This window comes from Nothoprocta perdicaria, unplaced genomic scaffold, assembly GCF_003342845.1.
Source record: "Nothoprocta perdicaria isolate Ctin4 unplaced genomic scaffold, notPer1 scaffold_0, whole genome shotgun sequence".
NCBI classification, from domain to species: Eukaryota; Metazoa; Chordata; class Aves; order Tinamiformes; family Tinamidae; genus Nothoprocta; species Nothoprocta perdicaria.
The window spans coordinates 8,111,865-8,125,571 of record NW_020454092.1 but is presented as its reverse complement, the minus strand read 5'-3'; the positions used below and the strand labels follow the sequence as shown (position 1 = coordinate 8,125,571).

General features: G+C 40.2%; 1 protein-coding gene across 1 annotated transcript in view; it reads right to left on the bottom strand.

Annotated features, from left to right (window-relative positions):
• MRAS (muscle RAS oncogene homolog) overlaps positions 1-13,707 on the bottom strand; it is a 269,308-nt gene that overhangs the window by 118,313 nt on the left and 137,288 nt on the right. The window lies entirely within an intron of this gene.

Below are 13,707 nucleotides of genomic sequence, written 5' to 3'. Positions count from 1 at the left end.
AAATCAATGCTACCAACCAAGCACAAAATTCAGACATTTGTAATTGGAGGAGATGCTGACTTGTAAGGTAACTTAGCATGAGATTGCAGCATTGGGAAATTTCCCTTAAAATCAATCTTGATAGACGTATGTGTGGTTTCTTTCTCTCTTTCTCTCTCTCTCTTTCATTATTTTTTTTTAAGTCAATACTGTAACTAACATCYGCTAAAACTTAAGGAAAATCACCTTGACAAAAAGCAGATTAGGCAAAATGAGAGCGCACGTGAGTCGCTGCCTTTGAGCACTGGACAAAACATCCCTTTAAATCCAACAGTGAAAAKCAGGATAGGGCAGAGTGAGGGTGGTAATCGTTGCATTATGTTGTAATGGTGCTCAGAGGCTTTTTTATTATTAAAACAGGAAAATGGTGCTAAATAATGAGACTTATGAGGCAAYGGATTGGGATTCAGAGCATCTAGGCAGAGGAGGATTAACTTTTCCACTGATTCCTGTTTGCCCTTGGAGCTTTTAGCTTCTCTCTGTTTCCCACTTATTCATCTGTAAAATGGGGATTAAAAGGAACTTTTCTCCAGCCCATTGTCTTTCTTGACAGTTTATAGGCAGCTCTTCAGCTTATTTCCTGTTATTAATAGCTCCTAATGCCTTCATCCTCCAACCATGTGTGTTTTCCACACCCAGGTATGCCAGGGCTCTGCTCTGTGCTGAAATGACAGCATTTGGGGATAAGGCAAAAGAAAACTAACAGCCTTGATGTCATTTGATTATGAACACAGACTTTTACCTGTTTTTTTTCTGTTGATTTTGTTCTTTCTATGAACAAAACAAAACAAAACAAACAAAACCAAATCAAACCTGCTGAGATTTAAGTTCAAATTCTTTKCATATATATGACCATAAGTGAGCAAGTATCCAGGTAATTGGATAAACTGGCCAAGAGGAAAAAGTTTCTGGAAGAATGGGCTGACAGATATTTCCATTGTATGACTGATTAGGGCTTGTTTCCTTAGGACAGGAGGTGAAAGCTCATGCATCTTGCAAAATTACAGGCACCAGTTCTGTGGTGGAACTAGGCCTCCAGCTGTGGCCATTAGAAGACCAAATTAGAAGGTCCTTAAATTTTTTGAAAACAGCAAGCACTTTAAAGACATTAAAAAAAACAGAAGTGGAAAATTTTGTAGTGTGGTTACACAGAATGAAATGTCACTTTTTTGTGTTCTGAAAATAATCAGATTATTATTAGATGCTGACATGAGACTAATAGATTCTTATCAGTAGGCAGGAGGTTATATTATCCAAAACACTTTTTCCCCTCTTTGTTTCTCCAATATGTCACTCTTTATTCACATTCATTTATACTTAAATGTAAATAAATGAAAGTGCCATAAATTAATTCCGTGTGCTGTTAATTTTTTGGTAAAATATGGATGAATGAATACATCACCTTAGTCCATTTCAATTAAAAGCTTTCCATTAGTTCTAAAGCCCATGGCACTTGTCAAATGCTGCACAGTTTGTTTCCAGCAGCGAGGAAAAGCAGCAAATTACAGGCCTGTGGCTCTAAGACCAGGGTGCTAATAGCCCCTTCTCATTCATATAGCCCCCATGGGAGCCCAGAGGACTGTTTTGAGGAATGTGGCTTTAAGCTGGTGCTGTTGACAGCAGCTAATTAAAGTGCAAGCAAAAACATTGTGGGATGGAAAAGTGGGATTTTCAATTTTAACATGTACAATCCGCAAATTGGCCCCTTACGGACGCTGTGTGACCCCTTTGAGGAGCACCGTGTGATGGAGGGATGGGACAGACAAGGCAGGTGGGACTTGGTAGTTTGGTAGAACCAGATGTGGCTTCATGGCTTCAGTTAAACAGAAGCAAGGTGCAAGTCACGTATTATGATTTGAGAAAATTTGGTGCAGGCTGATCAGGAACATACTACGTGTCCTAATTTGTAGTGGCCTCTGCTCCTGAAGGTGAAAGGAGCAGAGATTTTCTCTCCAAAAATACCACAGATTTTCAGGGAGAAAAATATGGTTGATTAAGCGGTGTGCACGACTGGGAGCTTGAAAGTGGCAGAATGTCGAAGTTAAAATAAAGATAGTGACAATAAAAAAAGAATTAATGACAGAGTGCTTACACTGCCCTCAGTTTGCCAACAGCATGGCTGGAGTGTCATTTCTTTGTCCCCAGCTTCTGACTACTTTTAAATCTGTGATGCCAAAGCACAACAGAAACCTGTCTGACTTTTGTGCTTGGAAATCTGTTGCAGCTGTAGCACAGTAAACCTCAGTAGCGTCTAGAAAGCTTTAGTGAACCCAGAGCAGTACATTTTATCAGTCCTGGTATTGTAGATATTTAGTTTCTGGCTGGGTGTTGTAATGTAATTACTGGATGAGGATGTCTTATTTTTCCATCTGTAAAACCAGATGAAAATGTTCAGCCCATCTCCCCTCTTTCCCAGTTTTACTAATGTGCTCTGCAGTGCCTCGCTGTCTGTGTGTGCAGTGGCAAGCAACTGAATTTTCACAACAGTGGAGATATCTGTAAAACACCTAAGCTGTGAAAAATAGAGGGTATATTTAAAGACATCAAAATGATCATCCAGATAGAGACTATTTTACATTTCACAAAGAATAACAATCACAATCAACTTAGTAACATTGAGACAAATAACAGTTTGGTTATGAAAGAAAACAGTGAAAATCAACATTCCCTCCCTCCCTCCCTCCCTCCCTCCCTCCCTTCCTTCCTTCCTTCCTTCCTTCCTTCCTTCCTTCCTTCCTTCCTTCCTTCCTTCCTTCCTTCCTTCCTTCCTTCCTTCCTTCCTTCCTTCCTNCTTCCTGTTTTCCTTACACCTGCTATAGCCCTACCCTACTGGTGGATGCTTACCGGCACAAACAAATATGATCAGGAACCCTGTGAAAAGTGGTGGCACATAAGAATCATTAAAGGAAATTAAAATGGTAAAATAACTAATTAATGCAGTTTATAAAGTGCTTAAGTAATGTCTCTATGCAAATCAGCCTGCTTCTCAGCAAATGGCTTCTGCAATTGCAAACTCCTTACAGTCTTTCACCAATTAATGCTTAGCTGTAATAGGYTCCCTTGGGTGCCAGGGCTCTGTGTGTGACTGGCGCACGGGGATCTGAACGTACTTTTGTGCTGCACTGGTTTTGAAGGATCACCACGCTGGTGCGATTTTCATTGCAAATCCTCACCCTTACCAAGCTGCCTCCACACAACGTGGATGATATATTGCTTATGTTAGTCTGTTTTTTCCATGTGAGCAAGTTGACTTCCAATGTAGCAGATGTCTAATCTCTTCCAAGCAGAACTAAATGAGTTTTTCAGCAGGCACCACCACCAACCTTGGCCCTCTGCGGTAACGTGCTTGTTGCATAGCMGCATTTGAAAGAAATAGGAAGGGGATGTCTTTGCCGTTCCAGTGTGAGAGAGTGTCATGACACTTACGCATCAGGGCAAAAAGCTGCATGACCCAAGTGCAAAAGTGAGGAATGAAGACAGAATACGGAGTTAAGGGACAGTCTCTTCCCAGCTCAAGGTTTTATCCTCCCTGTAATCTATGCTACGGGCGGGGGAAAGTTACCTGGACTACAGTCACACAAATGGTTTTATGTCACTGATTCATTCTGACAGATATACAACTGTTAAGATACGGTTTCTGAAAGAAGAGGAGATATTCCAGGATTGTTTTCTGTATGATGAAAGCACAACATTTCCTCATGAAGCAGGTCAGTCAAAGGTTTTTCCCTCAGTCTCACCGGTTTTGCTTCTGAAATACAGACTGCTAATTAGTATCCTTAAAGGCAGTGCTGCCAGGAAGGATTCGCTTTAGAGACGGCTTTTGTTATTAGCAAGGATGCCAAACTCGCCAGCAAAAGCTGTCACGGAGAGTGTGATGAGTTTTTCCCGAGCAGGAGGGACTGACAGCGGGTGTCCTCTGGGTGCAATGTTGGCTGAGACAGGCCACGAGAGACAGAGGCTCCCAGTGCTGAGAGGATTGGGGTAGGAGAGGATATCAACAGGCCGCCGAAGGACAGGGAATGGAGGAACAACCATTCCTTGGGGAACAGCCAGGGCTGTTTGGAAAAAGAAGAGGCTATTTGGAAACTGTCCTTAATGTACAGCACGTTTTTATTCTATTCTTTGTGAAAAGAATTATTGAAGCCTCCTAAGAGGGGATTTTCTTGAGGCTATTGGAAAAATTCTTMGTCTGCTTCATTCATTTGTAGCAATAAGATCACCTACATTGGTTGAAAAAAATACAGAATATAAAAAAAAATAAAATTTAATTTCAGAAAAATCTCAAAGCTTTGTAATGTCATGTCAAATATTGAATAGCTCACGTTTATATAGGAAAGATAGCTAGTGGACTTTGGTAAGATGAAAGGAGAATTTCTTTAAGATGTATAATATCAACTTTCATCGCTATAACACCTAGGCAGAGAGGTCTCTTATCCCAACAATTTGTCCCTTCCTCAGAAGGGTAATTAAGGCATAGGACCACTCTCCCAGGTCTTCAGTCTCTTAAATTCCCCTGTAAACAGCACACCTATGGTACAACTATGTGTTATGTACAAATACGAAATTAAATGATTCATTGAAGATCACAGTGAGGAAATCATGAGGAAATAAAGACTTGACCCTGGAAATCTCAGCTCTTAGATTACTTCTTTAAACACCTGAGCTTTTGCCTGGTCTATTCAAGCAGAACTAAAGTCTGAAGTCTTGTGCCTGCTCTCATTTCAGATTTTTTCAATAAAGATCATTTCTAAACTGTAATTACAGGGGATGAACCTCTGCTCTGTAGTACCATGGAATTCAATATCCTTTGGTAGGATCGCTCATCTGTAACTGATGTCAAAATGAGAGTCTATCTCATATATATTTTACATAGGCTTAATTAAAATATACCTTCCATTAATGGTATATAAGTTGTTTTATATACAAAATTCAACAAATATATGTACTCATCTTACCAAAAACCAGATCAAGTATTAACTTGTTCCCTGTGGAATCAAAACTCAGTTATGCTGATATAAATCCATAGTAATTTTACTGAGCTATACCGAATTTTGAGAAGTGTTATTGAGAGCATAAAATTTTTCTTATAATAAAAAAGGTACATAACTAAATTACAGGCTTTTTTTTTCCCTGTAAATAGAGGGATAAAAAAGTGAGAAACAGTTTGAAAGAAAACTAGATGTTCAGCAGGCAGTTAAAGGGCATGAATATTTCTTCATTTTCACACACATTATAAAATATCCATATCCAAGAAATGGATATAAAATTCAAAAACAGGAGGACTGCCAGACAAGGTCCAGTATTTTTAGCAAGTGGAAAAAAAAAGTATAGAAAGAACCACATTACAAATTACTCTTCAGAAGCTGTGAAAAGGGGCAGTATTAGCCAAGCAGCATTCTGCAAAGGCATTAGAATTGATCATTTGTTTACATGCAGTTGTTTGCATTGGTGGTGCTACAAAAACAGTCTTCACATCAGAACTGACCTTTAAAAAATACAAGACTAACATTTAATCTGGAAATGTTTTCTTTTTCTCTCTCTAATTCCCTTAATATAAAATTAAGTGTCTCTTTTGGATGTTTGAATTAGCAGCGGGATGGTAAGAGGAAACAACAGTCATCTTAGACCCTTGAGCAATTCCACAGTTTACATTGCTGTTAATTYGTAGCATAAAGGGCTGGCCTAAGGTTCCTGAAGGATAAGCTTCATGCCAGTGAGGTTAAATTTTACCATATATTTCCTCTTCAGAAACAGCCACCAATAATAACTATGCTAGAGSGTAGAGGACTTTATCATATATCTTAGCTGCATTAGAGATCTTTTGAATTTTCATCATGCTTATAGTTCGTTTGCATGTTATATTCACCTGTAGAGTCTCTCCAATGACCTTCGGAGACACTATTTCTCTTTGTCTCCAGGAATTGCCTTGGAATGGTGACTAATCAAGAAAATGTGTTGGAGGAAAAAAAAATACTCATTTTCCTCTCTGGCTGTTTAGTACAATCAAACACCTGCTCACTGCTTCTGGAGCACTTACTGCCTGCCTGCTGGCGTGTTAGGTCTCCTGAGCTACGTATCTTACAGCCTTGGAGGAATCTCAGCTTGTTGACGGAGGAGAAAGATGAAACCAGCCTTGCTGGTTGRGGTCATTGGATGGAGCCTCTTGTCCCAAGAGGGCTAGCATGGGAAGGCAGGCAGCAGCATCCTGGGCAAGGAGATGCCACCCCCAATACTGACTAGCTGGCTGCCTGCTGCTGGAGGGSCATGGAGGTCTTCCTAACCCAAGAGAGAGATGAAGGGGAAAAATGTGATCTCCCACCTGCACTCCCATGCAAACCTGGAGAGCTTTATGGAGCCAAAGTAGAAAACACAGTAAGTACAGATGATTGGATAGTAGAAAGTAGAAAGCACAGTAAATACAGATGATACAGTTGGCTACAGATGAAGTCACCGTGGGGTTGTCTCCACACTGCTGCTTTGTGTCTGTTTGAAATAGCCCCAGTCACTGGGCTGTGCTGGGATCAGGGGGGTTTCAAAACCAGATGTCTGTGCCAACATGAGGCTCCAGGGTCCATGACTTCTTCTGAGATATTGCAGTGAAGGTGCCTAGAGAAACGGTGTGCTGCATGTGGTCAAACATCCCCGCTGCTGCCAGGAGCAAAGGGCAAGGGAGCCCGGCCTCCTCCTGCGCTTGGAAGGATGAGATGAGTCCTCCCAGTGCAGGGTTGATGCTTCTTCTCATGGGAGCTTAGAAACAGGCCATGCGTGCTAGAGTTCATTATAGGGGAGACATCCTCCTTGGTGGCTCTGTCTTTTCTTTGTCTCCTTTAGCATTCCAAGCTTTCTATGTGGATTGAGGAGCTGGGGAATGAGCCAGAGCACTGCACTAGACATGTGTGAGGTGCCAGCACCAGAAAAAAAAAAGACATCAGAAGGAGCTAGGTCATCAGGGGAGCTTAAACTAAGTGATGTGAAGCCCTCAGTCTTCTCTAGCTTTATGTATAATGCCAAGCAAAACAAATACCAATAAAAACAACAGTAAAACCTTCTATGTTGAGAGCATTTCCTGGCTTACACACATCCCGAGCAGAAATGCCCCCAAAGCCTCTTGGTTCAGATTTATATAATCTCAGATTCTCATGTAAATTTGCATTTGGTGACCTAGCAGCAATCAAGGAAAAGGGGCGCTAACCGGGGAAAGATCCTGGTTCGCCTTGTTTAAACGTTCAACTTGTGCTGTGAAATTGCATTTGTGAGAGAGGAATAAACTCTGAAGCCTTTCAGCAGAAATGGATTTCACATATTTAGCGGATGCCTCAAGGCAATTTCTTTTCTTAATGGGGATCTGAGCACAGCTTTAATTTTTCACATTTTATAAGGCTTTTCCTTGAAATTACTTTTTATGTGGTCCTCTGTTAATGGATCCTCCACACTGAGGCAAGAGTAAGGAAAAAAAATCTTAAGAAAAAATGGAATCATAGAAARAGTCACATAATAAATTGTAGATTACAGGCAATAAAACTGTCTTTGTATTTTTCTTTGATAAATGCATCCTTTAAATTTTGAAGACATTAAGATATTGAGCCAAATCTTTGTTTCTTAAGTGAGCATTTTACTAAGGGGATAGAAAATCACAGGAATTGTTCAGCAGCAATATTTAAGTGTCCCTGGGAACTATGGCAGATGTGATCTGATATACTGTTAGGCTCCTAGACAGAAATCCTGACCTCAAGAAAGAAAAACAATGTGTTCAGGCAGTACCTTCACTTAGAAGAAGACACAAATAGCTGGACCAGTGTTTCAAAGTGTTTTAAGACGTTCACTTTCTAACAGCAGAGCAATTATGGTGGATAGCGAAGGCAGAGCAGGATAATTTTTGTTTTCTAAAAGGTTGTGCACAACAGCTGAACTCAATATAACTCTGGGAAAAAAGTTGCTAGTTATTATTGAAGTCATTTAATCTCTTCTGTTTTTGCCACTGGCATTTTACACCACCAGTGCCATTTGATCTCAGAAAACTCACTTCTTTTAATGCAGTGGAGAGATGATTTTACAAATAATAAGAATATAGATAGTTCTGTTATAGTAACAAGGGACTTTGTTGAGATATCTAATACGAGGAAGATGCATTTTATTTTTCTTAGATCTTAATTTCCCCCTAAAAAATACAAATGTGCAGAAGGAGAGTCCCATTATTRATCTGGAAACCGAAAGAGTTAGTTCCTAGCCACTATAATTGACAAAAGCTTTTACAGCTCATTAACTGCAAGATTATGTGGCACAATTCATTWAAATTCTGTTTCACTGAATGCATTTGTAAACACCTTCTGAGAAGTTTATCACTCCTTCCTTAGTGCTCAGCTTTCTCTCAGCAGATACATTTCTCTGCTGCTTGGTACTGATAGAAGAATCCCAAAATAAGTTATGGTAACAAAGTGTTATCTTCTAAAAAAAAAAAAAAAGTGGTGACTCTGAAGCATAACAGATATTAATTAAATGTTGCTATACTGTTTCTTTTAGCCCAATGCATTTACTAAATCTACCAGTCCATTAATTTAGTGAATTTGGTGCACATCATTGCAGGAWGAATCCCAAGTTTAGTACAAATGTGTGAATAAAATTTACAGGACAGGCCATATATATACTTTTTTTTTTCCTGCAAGAGAGGAAGAAATAACTGCATTCTGCCAGCAGAAACACGAATAATCTTTCCTTCCCTCTTGCCAAATAGATTTCAATTCTCTCCTATCTAAAAGGATTTATCCTGGAGGATTCCCAAGCTACCCCTCAAAGCTCTATGAGGGAAGAAGTCTCACCATTCCAGCCARGCAAGCACTTACAGAAAGGATGGCTTTGGACTTGATGATCTGGAAGGTCCTTTCCAACCTTAATGACTCACACCACAATACGGTGTGAGTGAAGAGTGTGAGCAAGAGCAGCCGGCTTCCCACTCCCATCCCATTGCAGTAGCGGGAATCTCCAGATGAGCTTCCAGCAGGAGGAGATATAAGGGGTATAGGCACACGTGTGTGCTTAAGTATATAAACTGTATTAAAAGTAAACAAGTATGACTGTGTGCATCCGTTCCATGTAAAAACTAGCAACTCTAGATCTTTTTAAAAGAAATTGTGGGTGCTCATACCTGCTTAGCTGGATACCAAATTGTCAGGCATCACTAGGCAGGAAGAACTATTAGGACTGTCAGCATGGGAGAGCACAGCTGCCTTAAAAGCTTAGAGTGCCCCAGAAGGATGGCAAATCAAAGCACATGAGTGACAACCTGAAGACAAGTTCATCTCCTGGTCGCTGCTTTTTTATCTTGGCTGCATGTTCTCCTCTTTTCAAGTTTGTTTGCCTTTTTCCCCAGGTTGATGCAACTGTTATAATTGCCTTGACTGAAGAGGCTTCCTGAGATACTCTTTCTTTCTGCAAACTCTTCTTCTCTAAGGGAGGGATAAAAGATTCAGGAATGTGAGAGCTCACCAGAAAAGAGCTGGACTCTGCCCTTAGGCTTTCTGCTCTCCTTGGGTCTATGGGGATAGCTTGGATTTCAAAAATTAGCACACATGGGAATTTTTTTTCCTCGTCACTTACTACAGCYCAGACAGGATCAGGCAGGAGAAATATGGGGGAGATGCTTAACTCCATGTCCTCTGATACTGGCTGAAGTCACGGGACAATAACGGGAGGATGGACACATCAAAATGTAACGGAGGTAAAGACTTGCATTGAAACATAAGTGCAGTAAATGATTTAAACACCAAATCTCCTTGGACATTACCTTTCATAATCTAAATGTAAAGTTACTGTGCCCTGCAATAAAGGGGAAGCACAGGGAAAAGGGTCTTTGAAGTTATCTTGCTTTGAAACTATGTGAAGACAGGATGTAGTCCAGTTTGTGCCATCTATCATTCAGARTAACAGACTTGCACAGCAAAACAGAACGGAACCACAACCAACACGACACTGGTACGGTCAGCTAAAAATTTCCTAGAGAAATGATGCTCTTCTCCCCAAAGAAAGCACATTATATTTAAAGTGGACAGCAAGCTAATAGGGATGGCTTTCAGAAATGATTACAGTGTTAAATCCCCCAAGCTCGATCATGCTGACCAGGAATTTGAATCAACATCCTTTAGAACCTCATACAGCATTTTACCTGTGACACTACTCTGGCTAAACTTTCTGTATGGAGAACTTTGGAAAGCCTTTATTAGATTCTGAGGCAGAAGAAATACTATGAAAACAGAAATTCATGCATCAGGAAAATCTCTTTCAACATGAACATAAAGGCCACACTTTGCTTTCAGATGTATGGAAGAGCCAGAACCCAGCTGATAAAGCAGAATAAAAGCATGAATTCTTCAAGCTTCAATTCCCCAGGAGCATGGAAAAAGATATTTAGAATTTACTGGAAGAAATATTTTGAGGTTTGACTCCCTTTTTATGTTGAAAAGTTGAAGCATGTGAAGAAGATTCTAATATTGGAATGTCTCATTTCCACTGGTATTTTCTTAGACTTGGAAATGGTGCACTATTGAAATAGCTCAGGCACAAGGCATMTCACAGAGGGCTTAGGAGACAGTTAATAGCTGAACTGCAGACAACATGACATTTCTAAGCCAAATTCTTTCATTTTAAGTGTAAATGTTTCAAGCTCTAAGGAATGCTTTGTTTTCATTTTTGATGAAAGTGAAAATGACAGGAAAAAATTGATTTGGGGACAGCTTCAGATGTATGCCTTCCTAAGATTTCCATAACACCTCAGCACAGAAAGAGAAAAAAAGGAAGCCAAGAAGTTATTATTATGAAAATGAAAATGCTGTTAATGAAATGCTTATCTCTTCTGATTCCTTCTGTATTGGGAGCTGAAGAGAAGATTGGGAGAGCTGATTTGAATCTAACCAGTTCGCCATTCAGCTGGGATTTTGTGACTTCCACTTCAATTCTATGTCAATGCTTGGCTGAACCTTAAAAAAACAAGGTTTGCAAAAACACAGCACAGACAGAGGACCCTCGACACTTGTAACTTTCAATTTGTCAGCGTAAATATTGCTTGTATTGTATTTATTTCTTCAAATCTGATCTGACAACACTCATTCTTTTGCAAGGGGAAATACAGCAATTGGTCAATTGTTTTAGAGATGCATCTTCCAAGCGAAGGCAATTTTTATTTGTAGATCTCCTCTGCTGATACCTTTCTTATTCCTTTTGTGACTAAATTGTAGGGCCTGATTCTCCTCTCCAGCACCACTGTTTTACTCCAGCACGACTCCAGTGCTGTATAGGAGGTTGCTGTTGCTAGCAGCAGAGCCATGAGCAAAACGAGCAAGAGGCTTTTCCCACTCGCCTGGCTGCCTTGCTTTGATTGCATTTCCTTGCTTTCAGCAGCAGCCTTTGCTTTGGTAACTGGTCTTCATTTAATATTGAAGCAGGCTGGGCATAGATTTAGAGTAATTACAGACCCTTGGAAACCTGGAGCRACAAGAGCGCCAGTTGGAGGAGTGTGGTGGCACTTTGTGAACATCTCAGCCACTCTCTGATTTCCCAAAGGCAACTTCATGTATGCCAGGATCCAAGAATACAGTGTCATTTTCCACCTCCTCTCTCTCCATATGTCTGTTTACAGTCTTCAGCTCAGAATTTTTGCAAAGTAGATTTGCAAAACAGATAAGAATTCTGTCAGCCAGGATGACATTTTTGCCATTATTGACTGCAGTTTCCTGCTCAGAGTGCTCAGGGGACAAGGGCCTCACACTGCCACTTGGAGTGAAGGCCAGGCATTTCCCACTACACCTAGGCTAAAGAATTGTCCTTGATGGATGCCGAGTCTTGCCTATTTAAAATTGCTCCTTGTAGAAAATAATTTGAGATTTAATAGTATGGGTGCTAGGAGGAAGATTTCCTTCCTCCCAGCAGAGTGAACCAGCTATAAGCCCACACTGTCTCCTTCACTTGTGAATGCTAAAGCACTAGAAACAGTTCCACTTGCTATAAAACACATATGCAATTCTTAGATCAAGAAAGGAGAGAAAAAGAATCAATATCCCTATACGAAACACTCTCCTGGAAGGCAGAGAGTTTAGTTTTAAATCTTGCTCTATTGGGAAATCTATGGCAGAATCAGGAATTTAACCTGTGTTTTCGAGGGCACAAACAAGTATCCATAACAAATATCAGAYCTCTTTTACCTCTTTTTCTTTTTTTTCCCTAGTCACCTCTTAGATAAACTCGTCTCAGTATGAGTCCCTGATAGCAATTATAGGTCTCTGTGAAGACATTCAGTCCTAAAAAAGAAAGCTTTCAAGGAGTTTTTCTGAATCTTCTGCAGTTAACTCGTTCTTGATGGGCAAGGCACAAGAGGTACAAAAATAAATTAGAAATAAATGCCATGGAGAACATGRAGTTTGGGCAGTGACGGTGTCCTTACGATCGTGATCATATTCTCCTTTATTTACAGTATGGGCAGCAGGCACTGTCTGTGCTATTTATTTAATTTAGCTTCACAGCAGAGATGTTTATAAATCAAGGAGTTTTAGAGTCAAGCTGACAATATCATGGGCAAAAACTGATTGTGTCTGTTCGTCTAAGAGTCTTGCTTCAAAGTCAACCATGCATTTAATGCTTATGAACGAAATGAATGAGCAGACACCGGTGGCCTCTGAGGGACCAACTAGTTCCAGTGGCAGCTCTTTCAGAGAAGGATCTCCATTTGACAATACCTATTGCTTTTCTAACTGAAATAAGAGTAGGATTTGAAACCTTGAAAACTTAAATAGTTTCATCTTTAAGATTTAATACCTTAAAATCCTTCATATTGATGCCTAGGCTCATACAGACAAGTCTGCCTGGATGAAATAGTATTCCCAGAATGAGAAAYTTCAGGGCTGATCCAAACTCGAGAATACAAATAGGTCCAAGTCTGTGCCAAACCAGCCAGAGGGATGAGTCTGTCCTTTCATGAATAGTCACCTTTCCCTCAAACTTCTTCAGCAGCTGGTAAAAAAATAGATGAAGCCTAAGTGTGTTCCCTCACAATTGGGACAGGAAGGAAGGTGGGATATGAAGGCAGTGCACGTGTCCTGTTTAACACAGAGCTGCTGCACGCTCTGCCTGCKCATGTTCATGCATCTGCTCTGGTTGGCAGTGCCAAGATAATGTTTTTTTTACCTAATTCCTCGGGCAAATATCATGGCCACAGAAGCCATATGCTTGCTCCCAGCAAATATCTAGATATAACATCTTCTTATTTCTGCTATTGGATTAATGCTTTGTTGGGAAGATGGAACACYCTCACCATGTAGTTATGGTACAAGGCCACCCCTAGAAAGGGTTGTAATATTTTGTATTTGAGGTACATTGGGCTGCACCTCTGCTTTATCTTATGGGCAAGGGTCTCTCCTCATTAATATAATGACCACAATAAKGCACCAATTACTTAATTTTTCTTTTCCTGATTTTCTTCAAGATTGCAAATACTGTTGCAAATAGAAGGCCTATGGCCAGCTGGTGGCAACGCCCAGGGATACTTTCTTTTTGTCTCATGGTAAAAAGGACAATTCTGCAGGGTTTTTTAACTTAGAAACAAAGATTCTTGTGAATCTTGCAATAAAGGTATGACAGTTCAGTCTCTACCCTGTGCTGGCAGTTACCACTAGTGCAACAGAG